Source organism: Rousettus aegyptiacus, unplaced genomic scaffold, assembly GCF_014176215.1.
Source record: "Rousettus aegyptiacus isolate mRouAeg1 unplaced genomic scaffold, mRouAeg1.p scaffold_m13_p_2, whole genome shotgun sequence".
Taxonomy (NCBI): Eukaryota; Metazoa; Chordata; class Mammalia; order Chiroptera; family Pteropodidae; genus Rousettus; species Rousettus aegyptiacus.
The window spans coordinates 81,439,356-81,459,188 of NW_023416295.1; the positions used below are offsets into that span (position 1 = coordinate 81,439,356).

Consider the following 19,833-nt stretch of genomic DNA (forward strand, 5'->3'; position numbering starts at 1 on the left):
GGTGGTCTCCCATTCTCAGTCAACTTTATTCTCTGGACTCAGCCATGAAGGATGAAAACCCCACAGAGATTTGCAGATTTAAACTTGGAGCTTCCTGTAGGATTTATAGACTTTCTTTTAGGGTATGACCTTCTCTTCTCATCTGGTTTGTTTCTTGGCATTTAGGAACTTGTCAATGCCAGATCCACAAACAAAGGACACCAGAAGAATGTCAGGATCAGAATATGCAATAAATTGTCTGTAAACACACAGACATCCCGGTTGTCCAGCCAAAAGTCTGGAGTGTTACCACTGCCAGAGGTCAGGAACAGGTAGGCTATCACTAACTAGATAGGCAGTACACGTATCGAGAGTTGGGCAGATATGTAGTCATACAGCAAACCAAAGTTCAGAAGTCCTGGACTTATAAGGTTTATTTAACACCAACTCAAACACTGTGTTGTGACCTGTTTCGGAGACAAACATTCTAGTGATTAAAATTGTGGTATCAGTTCTACCTCTAAACCAGATATTAATTTAATGTTTATTTGGGAAAATGGCTTAATCTTTCTCATTTTCCTCATCTGTAAAGTAGAGATTAAGCATCTTTCTTACAGAGTTATTGGGTAGCTACAATAAAATAATGTTAACTAAATATCTTGTATGATGCACAGTACTGTGCTTAATATGTTGTAGTGATTATGCTTTGCAATTTCTAATGTATTCCCTTCAAAGACAGAACAGATATGAATTTGAGAAAGATAAAGTCCACAGAACAGGTGCATAAGTGACCAGCCTGGTCATGGAACATGCTAAGAAAGAGATGATTCATTTGGACCTAGCTGTGTGTGCCATCATTCTTACAGCAAAAAATTTCATGGACTCGCACTGGCTGTTTTGAAGAAGTTCTAGCAACCATTGTTTCGTTGCTATTGTTGTTGTTATGGTGTATTTTATGTAACTTTTTGTTAAAGTATAACATACTTATAGAAAAGTGTATAATCATAAGCAGAAAACTCAAGAAATTTTCACAACTTGTGCACACTCATATAACCAGTAGCCAAATCAATATCAGAGCAATTATACTACCCCAAAGCCCAACTTTTTTCTCTTCTAGTCACTAGTCATTCCTATCCAAGAGGGAGTCACTTTACTGACTTCTAACGCTAGAAATTAGTTTTACCTACTTTTGTATCTGACTTCTTTTGCTCAGCATTTGTTTGTGAGATCCATCCATACTGTGGCTTATATTTCATGTTCACTCATTCTAATTACATGTCTGTAGTGTTCCATAGTGTGACTACATCACTATGTTTGTTCTATTGTTGGCAGGTATGTGGGATTATGAATAGTGTTGCTCTGAGCATTCTTAGACATGTCTTTTGGTGGGCCTGTACACTCCCTTCTCTTGAGTATCTCTCAAAGAATGGACATACTGAGTCAGCTGTAGTAGGTACTGTCAAATAGTTCTCCAAGGTGATTGTGCCAATTTACTCTCCCCTGCAATATATGCAAATTCTTATTGTTCCATGTCTTCCTCAATACTTGATAGTAGTCTTTTTGTCATTTTAACCTTTCTGGTGGGTTCAGTGTGCTACAGTGTGGCTTTAAATTTTCATTTCCCTGGTGACAAATGAAGTTAGGCACTTTTTTTAAAAACTGGAAATCTGTAGCCTTGAGAAGCCAGAAGTTCTCTTCAAAGGCATACAATTAAGAGGTAATTATAAATGACAAGTCTCATGACACTCTATGTCAACACTGCTGCTCCAAACTGAGGCTATCATGATTAGAAAAGGAGAGGCAATGGTTCCTCACACTGTGTGTCACCTCTTTGCATCTTGAGTGGAAAATCCTATTCCGTGGGTGTTTTAAGAACAAGGAATGAATAAGGGTATATTTAGAGGGGAGTGACTGGGTAAGCAGTCATACCAGTAAGGGAACTTAAAGAAGTTCCCTTTGCTCAACCACCAGGGAGAAGACAAAGAGAGGAACAGAAATCACTAACCAGATAGGCAGCACACATATCGAGGGTTGGGCAGATATATGGTCATAGAGCAAACCAAAATTCAGAAGTCCTGGAAGGCATATAAATGAGGTTTACATAATATCAACCCAAATACTGCATTGTGACCTGATTCAGAGACAAACATTCTAGTGATTCAAACTGTGATGTCAATTCTACCTCTAAACCAGATATGTTTAACCTCTGTCGAACTGCCAGTGAGAAGAGAAAGGGAGGAACAGAAAAATTACCATTTAACTTATGAGGGACTGTCTTCTGAAAGAGAGTCGCTTATTCTGTGGGACCCATGAAGCAAAATAAAAACTAAAGAAATGAAGATTATAGGATGGCAAAATTCAACCTTTTGTTATCTTACTCTTCTGGCTTGGCCCGGTGTTGGCCTCTACAATAAGGCCAGGGCAGTCTCACTCGTGGGACATACAATGTCGCAGGACATTCATCTAATTTGCAAAGATCAGTTAGATTCTGTAAATAGAGGACACCTGAGAATATAAATGGCACTGACTTTATAATATCATCCTTTCAACAAAGATTTGTGAACTCCTTAAACTGCAGGGCCCAGATATTCATTTTTTTGCAAAGAATGTACATGGTTACAACTAGAGGTCTCACATATTACTGATGAATACTCAAAAAATTGGTATTTACAGAGCAAAGACAACTGGAGACAGAGCAGGCAAACAACGAAACAAGGAAGATAGTGGAAGAACACCTGTTATTATACTCAGTTCACTTAAGGTGAGGGTAAAATGCTGATGGTCAGGAGCAGGGCCAACTTTGCACAAAGCCAGCAAAGTTTGCGAAGTCTCCACAAGGATACAGGAAACAATTTGATTTCAAGGGAAGAGATGGTTAGGCAAGGGCTATAGAAAAAAGAGCAGGCAAGGCAGACCAGACAAAGGAGGGAGACAGAAACAAGTGTGAAAGCAAGGGAGATGAGATCCTTGAGGAAGAGTGTTATAGGATAAAGGAAGAGTGAGCAGGGAGTGGGAGTGGGGAGATAGGAGAAAGAAAATATAGAGAACAAACAGCGAGAGTTATTTCAAATATATTGCAGACGCATATACATATCAAACATTGTCTGTACGCTTAACATATATCGTACACAAAAAAATTTATTTTTAATTTTAAATATGTATAAATGTTATACTGATTTAAATATTTTTCGAAAATGATATTGAATACATAGTTGATTTTGTGATGTATTTTCTCAACCAATGAATTCTAAAAGTACAACTTTTTAACATGTATAAGGAAGGGGAATGTTTTTGTCATTTAAAAGGTGACTTGTACTTATAATAGTTGGTAAACATTAATTTGGAATATGGTTGTTGGTGTCAATCTACAAAAACCTGGAAATACAGAGATTAAGAGGGGAAAAGACAGGTGAAGTCTGAAAGGAAATTTAGGTTACTCACTATCACTCTCAGGGCTGAGAGAAATCCAGGACCTCATAATATCAATTCTCCTACTTCTGTCCAGAGTCACATCTCGTTCACCTTAGACAGATGACAATCTATCTTGATCTCTATCATTATTTGAATTTGTTTCTCATTTTTTTTTTTTTTTTGAGTAGAAATTACTGCAGTGAACACCATGGGAAATACAAAGGTAAATAAAATGTGTTTCCTGCTTTCTGGAAAGAGAGATACTCTCCTTGCTTGGATCCTTTTGTTTTGTTTTGTTTTGAAATTGTGTGGCTCTTTTTTGACTTTTGAGAGATTATCATAGAGTGATCTCAGGCTCTGCATTTTCTTGCACAAAGAGGCTTGATGCTTAAAAGACAAGAAGAACAAAAGTCTAGGTAATTTCAACAATGCATTTTATTACTGTCCACAGCACTATTCCAATACCATTGGGGAAAATATACTAAGGACACTGAAGGAGCCCAGCTTGAGTCGCAACCGTGAGGAAGACATTCTCCCTTCCATTTCCTCTGTCCACCCCCAGCACGCATGTGCGTGTACACACACACACACACACACACACACACACACACACACACACACACACACCCCTTGCAAACTATGCACTTGTAAAACAAGCTAATTAGTCCTGGAAGAGGTAAGCAATCAAACAAAAAATGACATTTTAAGGAAGGCTTCTGTTTTTTCACTGATAGGACACACATTAACTAAACTTAGCAACAGCCGCTCTAGTAGAAAGATATTTTTCTTTGAGCTGTTAACAAGTTTTGACCCTACTTCTCCAAGTCTCTCATTATATATCTAAAAGAATTCCAGTGGGGTATCACTATTTCAGCAGTTAGCTAAATAATTGGTGTAATGCAGGTAGCATTTTCCATCCTTTTCTGAGTGGGGTCATTTTATTTTTTCAACCAGGCCATGAACTCTGAATATAAGAGAACTACTATCCCTCGAAATAACATACCTAAAAAGAAGTTTCCCAAAGCTAATAAATTATGAGCTGAACTTTGAATAATGAAATCTGCCATATTTTCCACCACAGCTGGTGCATATTATTAGTAGTTCAATACATGGTTATTGATTGATCAAAATAATACACACACACACACAAAGGCATACACATATATACTTAGCAGAAAGATAATGTCAAGCATATATGACAGCGAAAGGGGAAGCGTGAAGGATATTCAAGGTTGGTAGCAGAATTAGAAATGTTTCATACTGATTAAGCCAAGGAAGGTGAGGAGTTAAATTGGCCTCAGAGGATTAAAAGGCCAGATATATTGGGATAAATCCAAACTCTATTCCATGGAATCAGAGAAGGAAGAGAAGACTGTTGTTTGGGAACACTGAGGACTGAAGTGTTCAAAATAATTTATTTACATACTTACAAGATGCAATAAAAAATGAGGTGAATTCATAGACAGCCCATATTCATAAGGAATTCACAATCTGATGAAGGTGATAAACACAATAGCATACAGATTAGAATACAGTGGGATTAATGATAAAACCGAGTAGATATAATGTTTTATGGGCTTCTGTAGAATAGCTATTTTTTCTTAAGTAAAGGAAGACTTTCTCTAGTGGTTAGCCAGGTAGAAGATGGCTGACGAAATTACACATGCATGAGAGTGTATGATAAGATAGGACAGTTATTCTTAACTATGACCACATAGTTAACTAGAGCCAACTTAGGGACTTTAAAAACAACTAATCAACTTCCACTTCTGGCTCTATCAAATAGCTTGTATGACAATATATTTATCAGTGCAGATAACTGTACAAGCTCTATAAAAGGAAAAAACAAAAAACTTCTTGAGGGCATTGAAGAATAACCCAAACAGCCAAGCCCTGTAGATAAATTCAAGTTCAATATTTTCTGATACTTTTATTCTTAAAGTGATTGCTTATTTATAAGCAGAATGAGGCTGAGAGACTAAGGAGAAAGCAGTGAATCAGAGCTTTTGGCAGTTTCATGGGGTAGCAAGACAAAAATTGGAGTTTAGGGCTACTAAGGCAGCTGGAACTTGGAAGACCAAGATCCCAGCAAAGACAGAACCTCAGAGAAGTGAGCTCAATATTCTGTCCTGCTTTCACCTTGAGACATTTGCCAATTTCTGAGTTGCATGGGCCAACATGGAGAGACTATAAAGCAACACAGAACTTTCTGCAGTCTCACAGTGCTAGAGAAAAATTACTAGAGTTCAGGACACTATAAAGAATAGGGCCATATAAACACTGAAGCTTTCAATCGAAACCTATATGACTATACCCTGAGATTAACGGCCAACTTAAAATATGCTCTTATGAAAACAAAAGTCAAGTTTTAAGTTATCTCAGTTATCTCAGACAAGATGATCTTACCTGAAATCCCAGCCAAAATAAAATTAAAATCTCTATGGAGAAAGATAACATCACCTAAATCCTCTACAATTTATTATACATAATATCCAGCATTCAACTAAACACCACTGAACATGCCAGAAGAAATAACAAGAGAAAGAAACAGATAATAGAAACAGACTCATAGTTTAAAGTTATTTGACACAGTTTATAACTGTGATTAATATGTGCAAAAAAATAAATGACAAGATAGACAATTTCACCAGAGAGCTGGAATCTATAAATAGGAATTAAAAGGAATTTCTTGAACTGAAAACTACAGTAAGTGAAATAAATAACTCAATAGATAGACTTAAACATAATAATAGATATTTTAAGAGAAACGACTAGAAAATTTAAGTGTAGCTAGTGTAAATATCAGAATGAAGCACAAAAAGAAAAAAAAGGTTGGAAAATATACAAAGAAGGGTGGAAGAAATACATAGGAAATGTTAAAAAGTTTCAAAAACCTGTAAGTGTTAATTCAGAAAGAGAAGAAAGGTAATGAGGCAAAAGCAATATCTGAAAGATATTCTATGAGAATTTTCCAGAACTGATGAAAATCATCTAGTTACAAATTCAATAAGCACTATGAATACCGAATAGAGTAAATACAAATAAAACCATTCCTAGGAATATCATAGTGAAACTACTTAAAATTAAAGACAAAAAGACAAAGACAAAAATCTTAAAAGAGACTTTTAAAAAGACTCCTTAACTTTAAAGAAGCAGCAGCTGACTTCGCAACAAAAATCCTGGAAGAAAAAAACAAACAAAAAATGGAATGATGTATTTATCAAGCTGAAAGAAAAAAAAAAACCCATTCTGAAATTCTATACACACCCAAGTTATCTTTTAAAAGTGAATATAAAATGAAGACAACCAAAGTTGAGAGAATTTGCTACCAACTGACACTAAAATGAATACTAAAAGGAAGTCTTCAAGTAAATGAAAAATGATCTCAGATAGAAATGCAGAAGTCCAAGAAGAAATAGACATCAGGACAAAAGATAAATACATGTATAAACGAAATGAATATTTATTATGTATAGCAACAACAGCAAAATCATGTCTTTGGGGTTTAAAAGTAGATAGAATGCATGAAAATTAAAGCATAAAAATAGAAATAAGAATATGGAGTTAAATAATTGTAAGGTTATTGTGCTATCTGGGAAATAGTAAAAGTATCAACCTATAGTAGATTGTAGTAAATCAAGAATATACAATGTAATTTCTAAGGCAATGTTTCTCAAAGTGTTGTTCCTGGACCAGCAGCAGTGGCATCACCTGGAAACCTATTAGAAGTGTAGTTTCTTGAGTATTCCTCTAGATCAGCAGAAGCAGAAAATCTGAAGTGAAGTCTAGAAACTGTATTTTCAAAAGCATTCCGAATGTTTCTGAAGCACACTAAAGTATGATAAACACTACTTTAGAGTAACAACTGAAAGAATAATAAAAGAGTTTTTAACTAACTGCCTATTACCAATATAGGGGGAGAATGGAATAATTGGAATACTTGGTTAGTCCAAAAGGAAAATAAAGGATGAATGAAGAAATGGGACAATTAGAAAAAAATAATAATAAAATGGAGGATTGAAAAACTAAAACATATCAGTAATTATTTTAAATATAAATTCACTAAATACTTCAATTAAAAGATAAAGATTGTCAAAATGGATAAAAATTAAAAATTCAACTAAATATTACTTATAAAAGACACATCTAAAATTTAAAGACTTAGATTGAAAGTAAAATGATGGGAAAATATATACAAGGAAACATTAACCAAATAACTTGTGTAGTTTTATAATGTCAAAGCAGACTTTATAAGTAGCTGTTCTAGAGATAAATAGGGACATTTTGAAAGGTGAAATGAAGAACATATGAGGAAGATTTTTTAATAGTTTTATAATTATAATTTTAAATAACCTTAAAATAAAGCAAAAAATAAATAAATAAATAAAAGAAATAACTGATGAAGTAAATAGACAAAAAATCAGTAGAATTAAAGAAAATTTAAACAATACTATTAACAAACTTCCTAATTGACATTTAGTCCTTAAGATACTGGAATCTATAACTGCAGAACACATTTTCTTTTCAATTGTTCATAAAATAACTACCAGTATAGACCATAAACTGAGCATTAAAGGAAGTTTTAACAAATCTTGAAGGATTGATATTATATATGGAATAGATTCTCTGGTCATAATGAAGTTTGACTATATGTAAATGAAATCCATAACTCAAAAAAGAAATCAATATAAAAATTAGAAATGTTTTGAAGTGAATAATAACGAAGATAAATTGTATCAAAACTTGTGCGATATAGCTAATGCTATACTTAGAGATAAATGTATACCCTTAAAATTGTTGTATTAAAAAGTAAGAAAGGATTAAAATTAATTATCTTAACATCCATTTTAATAAAAAAGTAATGGCAAAGTAAACCCTAAAGAGTAGAAAGAAGGCAATGAAGAAATAAGATACAAAACTAGTGAAACAAAATCAATAATGCTAGAAACTGTTTCTTTAAATTGACTAAAAGAATTGATCTAGCCTCAATAGGAGTGATCAAGAAGGAAAAAAAAGAACACACAGTACCAATATAAAGATGGTATCAATATGAAGAAATGAAGAAGGAATTACTGCAGATCCTAGACACATTAAAAAGTCATATAATGAAAAATATTATGCTAACGGATTTTGAAATATAAGTAGATAAGTTTCTTGAATAACACAAGTTGCCAATACTAACCAAAAAAAGAAAGAAAAAAGAAAAATCAAACAGAAATTATATATATTCCTATATGTTCTAAAAGATATATATTAATCACAGGTAAAGACTGTATCAAATAACTTTAATATCTTGATTACCTATGGGTCTGCTTCTATTGTCTATATTTTCCTCTTGTTTTTCCTCCTGACAGATAAAAATCTTTCCAAAAATAAAACACCAAGCCCAGATACCTTCACCAGTGAATTTTTCCAATTATTTAAAGACAAGACAAGATCAATCATTCACAAACTTTTCCAGCGATTAGAAAAAAAAAAAAGAGGACAATTTAAGACTTGTTTTCCGAAGTCATAGGAGAATATCTTTATCACATTGGGTGGCAAGTATTTTTTAAACTAGATACAAAATTATAACAAAAAGATTGATAAATTGGACTTTATTAAAATAATTAAAATTAAGGACTAAAAGACCTCAAAGAGAGTGAAGAGACAAGCCGCAGAATATATAAAGATCTTCTATAAATCAATATATAAAAATAGATGACTACTTCACAAAAGAGTGAATGATCCAAATGGCCGATAAATACATGGAAACGTCCTTAGGTCGATTAGTTTTCAAGGAAATTATAGCTAAAACATGATGCAACTACATAGTCATAGAAATAGTTAAAATTTAATCAGAAACTCAAAATATCAATTTTAGAGACTGTGAAGCAAATGGCACTTTCATATACTGGTGGTGGGAGTGTTAATTTGTATAAAATTTGAAAATTATGACATTATCTACTAAAAGTGAACAAATACACATCCTATGAGTCAGCATTATATTTCTAGGTATATATATGCAAACATGTGGGCAAGAAAATCTGTAGCAACATTATTGATTCATAATATCCCTCAATGGAACAGTCTAAATGTCAGTGAACAGTAGAATGGATGAATAATATATTTACACAGTGGAATTCTATACAGCAATGGAATGAATAAGTTACTACTTTGCATAAAAACGTGGGTGAATCTCTCAAGTAAATTATCGAGCAAAGAAAATCAGAATTAAAGAATGCATACTCATGATTCCATTTATAAATATTTTGCAGAAAGGCAAAATTTAATATATAAAATAGAAAGAAGAATAGTGGTAACCTGGAGAAGAAGAGTAATGACTTGGAGGAGATTTCTGCAATGTCAGCAATGTTCTATGTCCTGATGTGGTGGTAACAGCTATGTGTCACTTTGAGTTTGGTAGACCTGAACTTGAATCCTGGCTTATTAGGGATATAACCTCCCAAATTTCTCAACCTGTTCAAAGTCTGTTTTTTTTTCTTTTATTTGTAAAGTTCAAATAAGACCTAGTAAGGATTAATGAGATGACAGGTAAAGATCCTAGCTAAAGACCTTACCTGAGCTAGATGCTTTACAGATAGTTTTTTCACCTTATGTTGTCTGTCATGCCTGACCTAGTGAGATAAGATACTAACCCCAACTCTCTTCTCCCCAACCACCTAAATACAGTAATGAGGCATTCTTTATGAAAGGATTTATCCTGTACTAGGGCTGGGAGCCATCTATACAACAGGGATGCAGCCTATGGCTATTCAACAGAGTAATGATATCTGACTGGTCTAAGAACAAAATCTATATAACCTTGACTCTACTAGGTTGGGCTGCAGGCTGTATGGATAGCACATATGCCTACAGTGTTAGGGATCTTTCCTAGTTTCAACTATCCTCACATGGAAAGTACAACCTCTCTGATGCACACAGATGCCTGTCATTTTTCTTCATTCAGTCTCTTGGAGTAAGGGATGAGGCAATGATATGTAGGGTATCCCATGTATTTGGCTAAATTCCAATTTGCAGGATTAGATTTTACCTCCCTGGACTCTCTCTGCAATTCCTCTTGGATCGAGTGTCCTCGGTTTCCTGTCCTAAACTGCTAGAGGGTGAGGGTCAGGCAGCTGTGAAACATCTGCCACTGCATTCCACCTTCATTAGAGAGGTGGACAAAGTGATATATGTGTGAATTTTGCCAGTAGTGTGTTTTTGTGTGCACTCGTATAAAATTTCATTTTTAAGGCTCTTCTTGGAGTCTTGAGGATGAAAGGCAGCATGAAGTTGACGCTATCATTATTACAGTGCGACCCTCATATCGCTTTGGCAGATATAATGTTTCCCAGGCATATAACTTTTTTTTTTCATTTAAATAGGCAGCCTAGAGCACATTCCAGCTTGAAAGATTTTCCTTTCTAGATGGTGGTTTCCTCCTCCAAGTCCTTGGGAAAATGTTGCCACATTTTTTACTCAAATGATTGACATCTTGAAAAAGAGCATACAGAAGTCCTGTAAAGATTTAATTTTTATGAGTTCTCTAATTCTTTCCAGACAAACAGATCATTACACAAAGTGACTCTATGGGTGTTGAGCCCTAATGGGGAGGCTAAGGCCAGGACCAAGGGTGGAGAGTTCCCTTTTAGTGGTGGCGCCAGTAGTGCATTGCATAGATGATCTCTCCTCTGCCAATGCAGACCCCTCTCCTTTTGCACATCTCTCTTCAGTGCCCCACTTCTGACACATCACCTTCTTAAGTCCACATGCATTTTCTGCCCACCTTCCTGCATGCCATCTTATCAAGTTTAATTTAATTCTTAGGACACTTGTGAGGCGGCATTATTACTTTTGTTGTAGAGATAAGTTCAGAGAACTGAAGCATACTTCCAAAAGTCAGCTGAACAGTAGCAAAGCCCTATGCTCCTTTCACAACAGTAACCTTGCCTGACTGTTTAACAGAAGCATTTTATTTACAGTATTGTTTAGCTGTTTATGTGAATTTCCTGTACATTGTTAACTTCAGTGTTGAGACAGAACCAGTCTTTTGTTTTTTTTGGCTGGAAGTTTTCAGGAAGTGGTCATTGGTAAGTTGACTGAAAATTCCAGCTTATAGCTGGATATAGTTTCTGGGTGGAGGGCAGAAAAGAAGGAGTGGTCTTTAGAAATGATAGATCCCTTCACTTGTATAAAAAGACACATTTACATATATGTGTGTGTGTGTGTGTGTGTGTGTGTGTATGGATATATCATATATAATCAATTGTTAGAAAGTATAAAAGAAACAAGTAATACTGATTGACTCTGGAACAGAATGATGACAGACCAGAGAATATATTACCTATTCAAAAAAAGAAATAACAATAATTTTAATAATCAGTATTAATTACATGTCCATTTTAATATCTACAGAAAGAAGATTTAAGTAGTAAACACCGAGGGGCTGCCTTTTTAATTTTTTGTATTTTCTAAAATTTCTCTAGGGAACATATACATGGTTTTCTATTTTAAAATTGTGATAAATGACACTATTGGGTAATGAGCACAAAGCAGATAGATGTCAGAGGTAGAGGGAAACAGTAAGAGCTATACCACACTTAGAGAGTTGAGCTGGGAAAAACCATGGCCATGAGATTTGTGATCCAAGAGAAAGTTCCAGCCTGACTGGGAAAGATTGGAGGAGGGATTGGGAGTGGGAGGATCCAGACATGGGGTCAGAGATGATCTTCCATGTCCTACAGTGAGGGGTTGAGGGGAAGGAAATAACTTTTGCTGGAGAAAGGGTCCTGGAGACTGAGAGCAGGTAGCCCATGTGGAAAAGGAATGGGGAGGCTGAAGGAGGTACAAGGCAGAAATTAAGAATGAGGCAAGTCTACGGCCAGGCCAACTTCAACGCGCCTGATCTTGTCTGATCTCAGCAGCTAAGCAGGGTTGGGCCTGGTTAGTACTTGGATGGGAGACTACCTAGGAATTCCAGGTGCCATAGATTGAGGAAAGATGGTGGTGATAGACTACCAAGTGATTGTCATGCCTACCAAGTTTCATAGTTCTGGAAGACATCCTTCAACATGCAGTTATACACACAACCTCAATAGCTGGACATGGCATCCCTGGTTGGGACTTAGGAGGAGTACTGAGTGGGCTGAGAGAAGGCCTGTGGGGGAAGGCCAGAAGTGAGAGCTGAGAGTAGGCAGGGAGAAGCCAGGAGCTGAGAAAAAGTCTTGCACTGGGGTGAGCCAGGGTCTAGATGATGGGACGGAGGGCAGCAGGTCTGGGAAAATATGACATGGATAAACTTGTCTCCCAACTGCAGAGGTTGAATGGGCTCTCTTACTGATGTGGAATGTGTGTCTGCCAGTCAGCACCCGGCAAATGAAGTCACTGAGTTCTCTCTACATTGCTTAATCACCCCTGTTTCAGTGGCTGTAGCCTCACTTTAGGAAACACTGGTTGCTATGGAGGTTGGAATAGATGGCCTCGGAAGTCATAGAGCACCAGTAGGTGTATGATTCTGGGCACCTAAGAAAAGCCCTAACTGAAGTAGTTGAGGCGAAGTAGGACTCATGGTTTCTGGAGATAGGGATGACAAAAATGAAAGAGATCTATGGAAGGAAAGGCAATCTCTAAAAACAAATTTATTGAATAAAATGCATAATGCTCTGATATAAAGGGGTGTGGGCAGAAAGAGACAGAGAGCATAGTCATCATTTCCCTTTTTCCCATGGTTAGTGGAAAGGGTCTCTCTTAAGTAGAATTTAATAAAATCAACTTTGCCTTCCATCCTGACCCAGACTATAGGAAATTTCACTTAATATAAGACATCTCTCTCATATAGCCTTACCAGTCACCTTGAAAACTTAATGAAGGCCTCTTAGAAACTCTAAATTTGAGGTTTTAAAAACATTATTTTCCAAAGTTCTGAAAACCTAACACTGTATTTATCTCTCCATTTGGGATTCTATTAGAAAAGGGTGTTTCTTTTTCCTTTCAGAAGATGTATTTTTCCTAACTTTCCTTAGAAGCAAATGACATTTGCCTATACAGTTCTATTTTTTCTTTTGGTTTTTAATTATAAAAAGCTCTAGCAGCTGATTTATTATAAAGGGAACAAATTGTGTCTTTGAGACCCACTGCACTGTAATTACTTGAGTTAGCACTGCAGATATCTGTACAGGGGCCAGCAGTCAATTTTGACTCAGAATAGATAATACACGGACTGCTATTAAGTTTAATGTAGATTAATGTGAGTTGCTTCCCTTTGCACGTATGTATGCAGGTACCAATAATTAAGATTAATTTCCACTAGATAGAATGGCCTTCATTGTGCACAGTGCCAGAAAATGCTTCTCTAATAGCTGTTAATTGGATATATTTGCTTTGATGGTGAAATCCTGATTAGTCTTGTTACCCTGAAAACTCCCCTCCTTGCTCCCCCACCCCTGCCCACTCTTTAGGAAAAAAAGAGATTGACAATAATAGCTGAGTCAGAGCTTTGGAGGTGATGAGCTCTTTTGCACCTACCTATCCAAAGCCATCTTATGCACTCCATTTTTTAATGAATCCATCCTAGCTGCTTCCACTTACTGAGTGCCTACTATGTGGTAGGTGTTTTATTTCCATGTTCATTCTTACTGACAACACTATAAAGTGGAAATGACCTGTTTATACAAATGAGAAACTTGGAGTTTGGCTAAAATAAGGCACTTAACCAGATCACAGGCTAATAAGCAGTAGAATGGGGACCCCAAACTGGCCACTTTCTGAGTAAATACACAAAGATTTCAAAAATTGTCAAGATGGGTCATTATCTTATTGGCACTATTGTTCTTTTCCATGTTCCTGTTTTTCGAAAGTCTTGGGGCCTGAACTGAAGTACCATCTCCCCTACCTTCGAAGTTTCTCTTTTCACTATTATTTCCCCTCCTCCCTGTATAGAATGGCTCAAGTTCAATTAGAAAGAAAGGAAACTCCTTCGATTGGTTGGAAGCGCGAGACAAAAGCCTGTTTATTTCTTTGACAGGTTCTAAAACTTGGTTTATGGAAGGCAAATTGTGACGTGATAGCAGTTCTGGAAAGATGTTCTGCATTTCCTTACTACTAATCACCCTCTCCATTCCCATTCCACAATGAGAGCTTCCTTCCTGTATTTTTGTGTCTTTCACACAGCATAGGAACTCTTCTAAGAAAAAACAAAACTCCTGGTAACAGTAACTCAGAATAGGCTTCTGCTGGCCGACTCTGGTGGTGGTAGGGATTTGGCGGAAGGAACCATGAGGGGAGGAGAGAGGCTCCAAGATGAGGATAGCTTCTCTCAATTTTGCTCGAAGTTGGCGGAGTCTCTAGAAGACACGAGGTGTGACTTGTACTGTTTGGAGAGAGGTCTGATTTGGGGCCCAGCTCACTGCTTTCATGCGGCTTCATGAAAGCACTTTGCGCCTGGGAGAGCTGAATTGAAATTGCCTCCGCAAGGAATGAGCTGTATGACCTTGATCAGCTTACTTAATTGCTCTGAGACTCAGCCTTCTTTCCTCCAATACTACTTGATTCTCAGGTTTTTGTTTAGTTTTCCTTCCTTCCTTCCTTCCTTCCTTCCTTCCTTCCTTCCTTCCTTCCTTCCTTCCTGTCTTCCTTCCTTCCTTCCTTCCTTCCTTCCTTCCTTCCTTCCTTCCTTCCTTCCTTCCTTACTTTCTTTCTTTCTTTCTTTCTTTCTTTCTTTCTTTCTTTCTTTCTTTCTTTCTTTCTTTCTTTTCATCAGAGAGGCAATGAGATAGTCTGTGTCAAGTATTGTACTTCATGCAGGATTTGGCACATTCACTGACTATCACTTCCCTTTCCATTTATAGGGACTATGGGCCTACTGATGAATTTAAAGAGAAGCAACAATGTTCATGACATTTTTTCATGGGGGAGCTGAATAGACACTGACATTACTGAGCAGAAACAAAAATTCTCCATAGGTCTCTTTGAGGAAAATCATTCAAATCCTTTCCCATGTGTAAAATGAGAAAGTTGGACTCAGTAAGTGGAATACCACTGGCATTTTGAATGGGCAATTTGTCATTGCTTGGGAATGTCTCACACATTAGAGCACACTTAGCATAACCCGCCCTGCCCACTAATTGCCCACAGTACCTTCAGTCATTGCAACAAGTCACTGTCACATTTATGAGTGCATCCAGGAAGATACTCCAGTAGAGGACCCCTGACTGAGTTTCTTAGTTGTAATATTCCTCATTTGTTCCCTGCAGCCCTTTCCCCAGAGTGTGAGGGCACCATGAGTTGGCTGACCTCCAGGAAATAGCCTCTGATGGTCTGAGATTGCCTGTGATCAAGGCCCAGGTGTAGGCTGCCAGGACTGGTCTAGCCGCCCAGCTTCTTTCCTCACCACAGGTGGCAGATATCAGCCTGGCTCCCAAATCCTCACCAGGCCCATGCTGGCCAAGAAGCTTCATGACTGGAAAGAAGTGAAATGCCCTGACCTCTCCTTGATACTCTGTCCCCATGTGGCTCTGAGTTGAAAGGGATGATTTAAGTCATCCCTTCTGCATAGAATCTTATAGGCTGGCTGGCCCCTTTGATAGGAGTTGAAAGTTAAATTAAAAAAAATATTATTGATGTTTAGAGAGCATGGTATGACTTAGAGGATAAGTCAAGCAGATGTTTTTAACAACTATAAGAGTTTCTAATCAGGCCTAGATTCTGCTTTCAGAACTCCATGTAAAACCCACTATGGTTGTAAGGTGATTATGTGAAACTATATATTTTTCTGATAGACGTATAGCCACATGTTTGGTAGCTCTGGCTGTCAGTCCATCTTGGGTCTGAATCCTATTGCTATCATTTATCAGCAGTGTAATATTATGTGAATTGTTCTTGCAGCTTCAATTTCTCATCTAAAAATGGGAATAATAAAACAGATTTTGCAGAGGGCCTCTGTGAGAATTAAATGAAATAATGCTATAAAGCAACCAATATAATGCCTGGCATATGATAAGTGTACAATTACTAGTGCTATTATTAGAAAGGAGAATAGCTCGTGAAAAGACAAAAATCTTAAGCTCACAGAATGGGCTTAAATTGGAGAAAGAAAGCTAAAAATAGCTCTAAAAAATCTTGAAAAAAATATAGTTTACCTTGAGATAAAGAGCAAGAGAATGTCTGGAATTCCTGGAGATCTTCAGAATACATGACCTATTTCACCAGAAATAGTTTTTCTATGACGTAATCCAGCAGAGGGAGAGAGATTGGGTTAGTGCCTTTCATCAGAGTGTACTGATGGCTGTGTCACCTGTGCCCCTATACATCTGATGGGCTCAAACATGCATGCTGGAGTCTTGACTGGTCTCTATTTGAGTGTGGCTTTAGCATCCTCTGGTCGAGGATGTACTCATGCAATCTGGCCTTTCAAGATATTAATATTTGGGACATGACACATTAGCATGAAGTGGGAACTGAGTTGTACCCACACAATTAACCTAAGTGTGATGGGAGTAATCATGGAACTGGTCAACCTATCACAGCAAAGCACTGGTGGCCTAGGTTATGCCTGCTGTGGCTTGAATGACCATAAGAGGTAAGTGTGGCTTTCTTAGGAATGCTCAACAGAGAACTGTTGACTTCAAATCTATGATTTTGAAGTATGTGAGTGGTGGGAACAGCTGAGAGACAATGACATGCTCTGGGGTACTGGCATATATGAAAGCCTGCCTACCTGGGGCTTACGATGTCTGGATCATTGACAAAGGTGGGCAACAGGTGCTCAATAGCTACTGAGGTTGCCACTGCTTTTTGGGCTGGAGTTTATCACTTTCCATTATTAAAGACCATTGTTCAGATCAAGGTATGTACTGCCATTCCTGCTTTGATTGGGATATTGGAGATGGAAGAATGGTTGGATGGAAGGACAAGTAGATGGAAGAAAAGTGAATAGGAGGATTAAAGAGGGAAGAAATGGATGGTTAAAACCTGAAGTATAACATTGAATCAAAGTGCTCTATGCAGGTCTGGGTTTCATGTTCAAGAATGGAACTGCAGAGACAGAGAAAACCCAGAGAGTAGTAAGGAACCAGAAGATTCACATAAGAGAAAGAAAAGAAAAAATCCACAACTCTTTACTACACTCAGTATGAGCTGGGATGTACTCAGAGCTAATGTCAAAAAGACACGGATAAAGGCAACTTGGGCACAGTCACGAGCCTCTTGGATTTTAGTCCGATAATCAAAATGCTTCAGAAAGGTAGTTTTATCACAAATTAAAAGGAACATTTCTTTTCATTCTGTTAAATTATTATACAGAACATGAGGTGATCATGGATTGGAATTATTACTGGGACTAATGGATAAGATTTACATGGAGGCAGGTTTAGCAGAAAATTTATCATTAAAAGACTGTCCAGTAATGAGGGGGATTTCCCTGTGACATCTTGAGCTCATGATCATCAAAAATGAATTGTCAGGCAGGTGGTGAAAGTGATTCCTACACTGGGTCAACAGTTGGACCAAAGAATTCTCGATTTAATTTCTAGGTTTTATGTTTCTAGAATCAGGAAGGACTTAGATAAATTCTTATGTGGCAGAACTCATTACAAGTTCTTTATTGGAGGCTGAAATATAGTATAATAGAAATTTATGGAGCAATGTGGAGGAGAGAGCAAGGGGAGAAGAAAAGGATAAAAGGATGCTAACTAACATGCATTGTGCTAGGACTTGTTCTGAAATTTATACTGTTTCATTTAATCCTCAAAATTACCCTGTAAGGTAGGTGTGATCAGCGTCACTCTTACAGATGAGGAGGAAGATGCTCAGAGTGGTTAAGTGACTTATCTGAGGTGATACAGTTAACTAACAGCATAGGTGAGTTTTGTCTAGTCTTTCTGAAGCTTAGATCGAAACTCTGCTATGCCATATGCCTCTGAAAAGTGCTCTGGCCTGGAAATTCCATGGGTGGTGCTGTGTCCAGCATGGCTCTGGCCAGGTGGCCATGGGTCTGAAGTGGCATGACCTGCCTTACCGTCTGCTGTTATTATAAGGAATGCTCCCCTCGAGCCAGGGGGGCATAGTGGTTAGTGAATGGGAATTTCGCTGCAGTTGAGCAGTGGGAGGTTTCCCCCCACTGCTTAACTGAAAAATAAGTACATCTCTCTCCCATCGTCCCCTCAACAAATATGTCACCAAAAAATCATAACTGAGTAGCACTTTATTACTTATAATTTTTTTGACACAATAATTTTGACTTCAAAGTCAGAAAATGATTCCTAACCTAGGGTCAGGTGTTCTTCTTTCCGAGACTTAATTACTTTATTTTAAAAAGAAAGTAAAGAAGGAAAGCTAGTTATCTTTAAAGTTTTTAAAATTATATGTATTTATTATATAACATATAATAATCATATATAAATTATATATGCATATGTATCTGCATATGTACACATGTGCATATGCTTCTATTAATATTTGAATCAATATCTGCTTATCTATACTAATATCAGCTACAGTGATATAATTGTCCAATAATTCAGAACCAGAAAATAGTTTAATATCAATTGTTTGGCTTTGGAGCACATTATTTATTGATCCTGCTACAGATTTACTTAAATTATAGTAAAATAAATTTTTATTTTCTAATAGTTCTCTAATTGGTTGGTGCACTCAGGAGGACTGAAAGAAACTCACTTTGATTGAAACAAAACCATCCACAAAATAATGGCCACCAGTAAAGAGCTGATCACAGTCCTGTGAACTCTGGTGACAGGCCTAGGTTGGAGTCCTGATTCTCATAGTCCCTGTCTAGAGTAATTTTAGGCAGCTTATTTAACTTCTTTGAGTCTTAGTTGCCTCACTGGAAAGTGGTGAAAATAGTACCTGTCTCATAGGACTATGGAGGACTTGACGTGTGCACATCCAGTGCCTGGAGCAGGTCAGTGCTCCACAAATGGTAGCTATTATTGTCATGCTTGTCCTTAAGTTTGTCCACTGCTGTCTTCAAGGGCATGGTCAATGTCTCTTCTCTTGGGATGGCACACTATACAGGAGCACAGAGAGGCACTTGCCAATCACTTAGGTAAGAGATAATTCATCTTGACTCTAGAAATCAAAGTCTCTGAAATGCAACCTCTGGGAAAGCCAATGCCATTTGCTTTTAGTCATGGCATAGAGGGTTCAGAGGATTTCTCTCTGCCTCTGTAAATTAGCCCCCAATCCCCAGCTTCACTGCTGTGGCAGGCACTGCTCCTGGAGCACCCGCAGGCCAGCAGGCCAGCCAAGAGATGGTTAAAACCAACATTTGAAGATAAAGAGGTAAACATATTTACATTCCTCTCTTCACACTTTATGCATATGTCATGCAGTGAATAGTTTTAGAGGTCTGTTTGTACTATCTCTCCAGAATTTTTACAGTCTGGAGGACACAAAATCTCTATAAAGTGACTTATTGAAATAGAAGCAGATTGGTAAAACCGTTTC

At 37.1% G+C, this 19,833-nt stretch overlaps 1 pseudogene; it reads left to right on the forward strand.

Moving 5' to 3' along the window:
• Positions 1–12,245: 12,245 nt before the first annotated feature.
• Positions 12,246–12,364, forward strand: LOC118614724 (annotated as a pseudogene).
• The last annotated feature ends 7,469 nt before the right edge of the window (positions 12,365–19,833 follow it).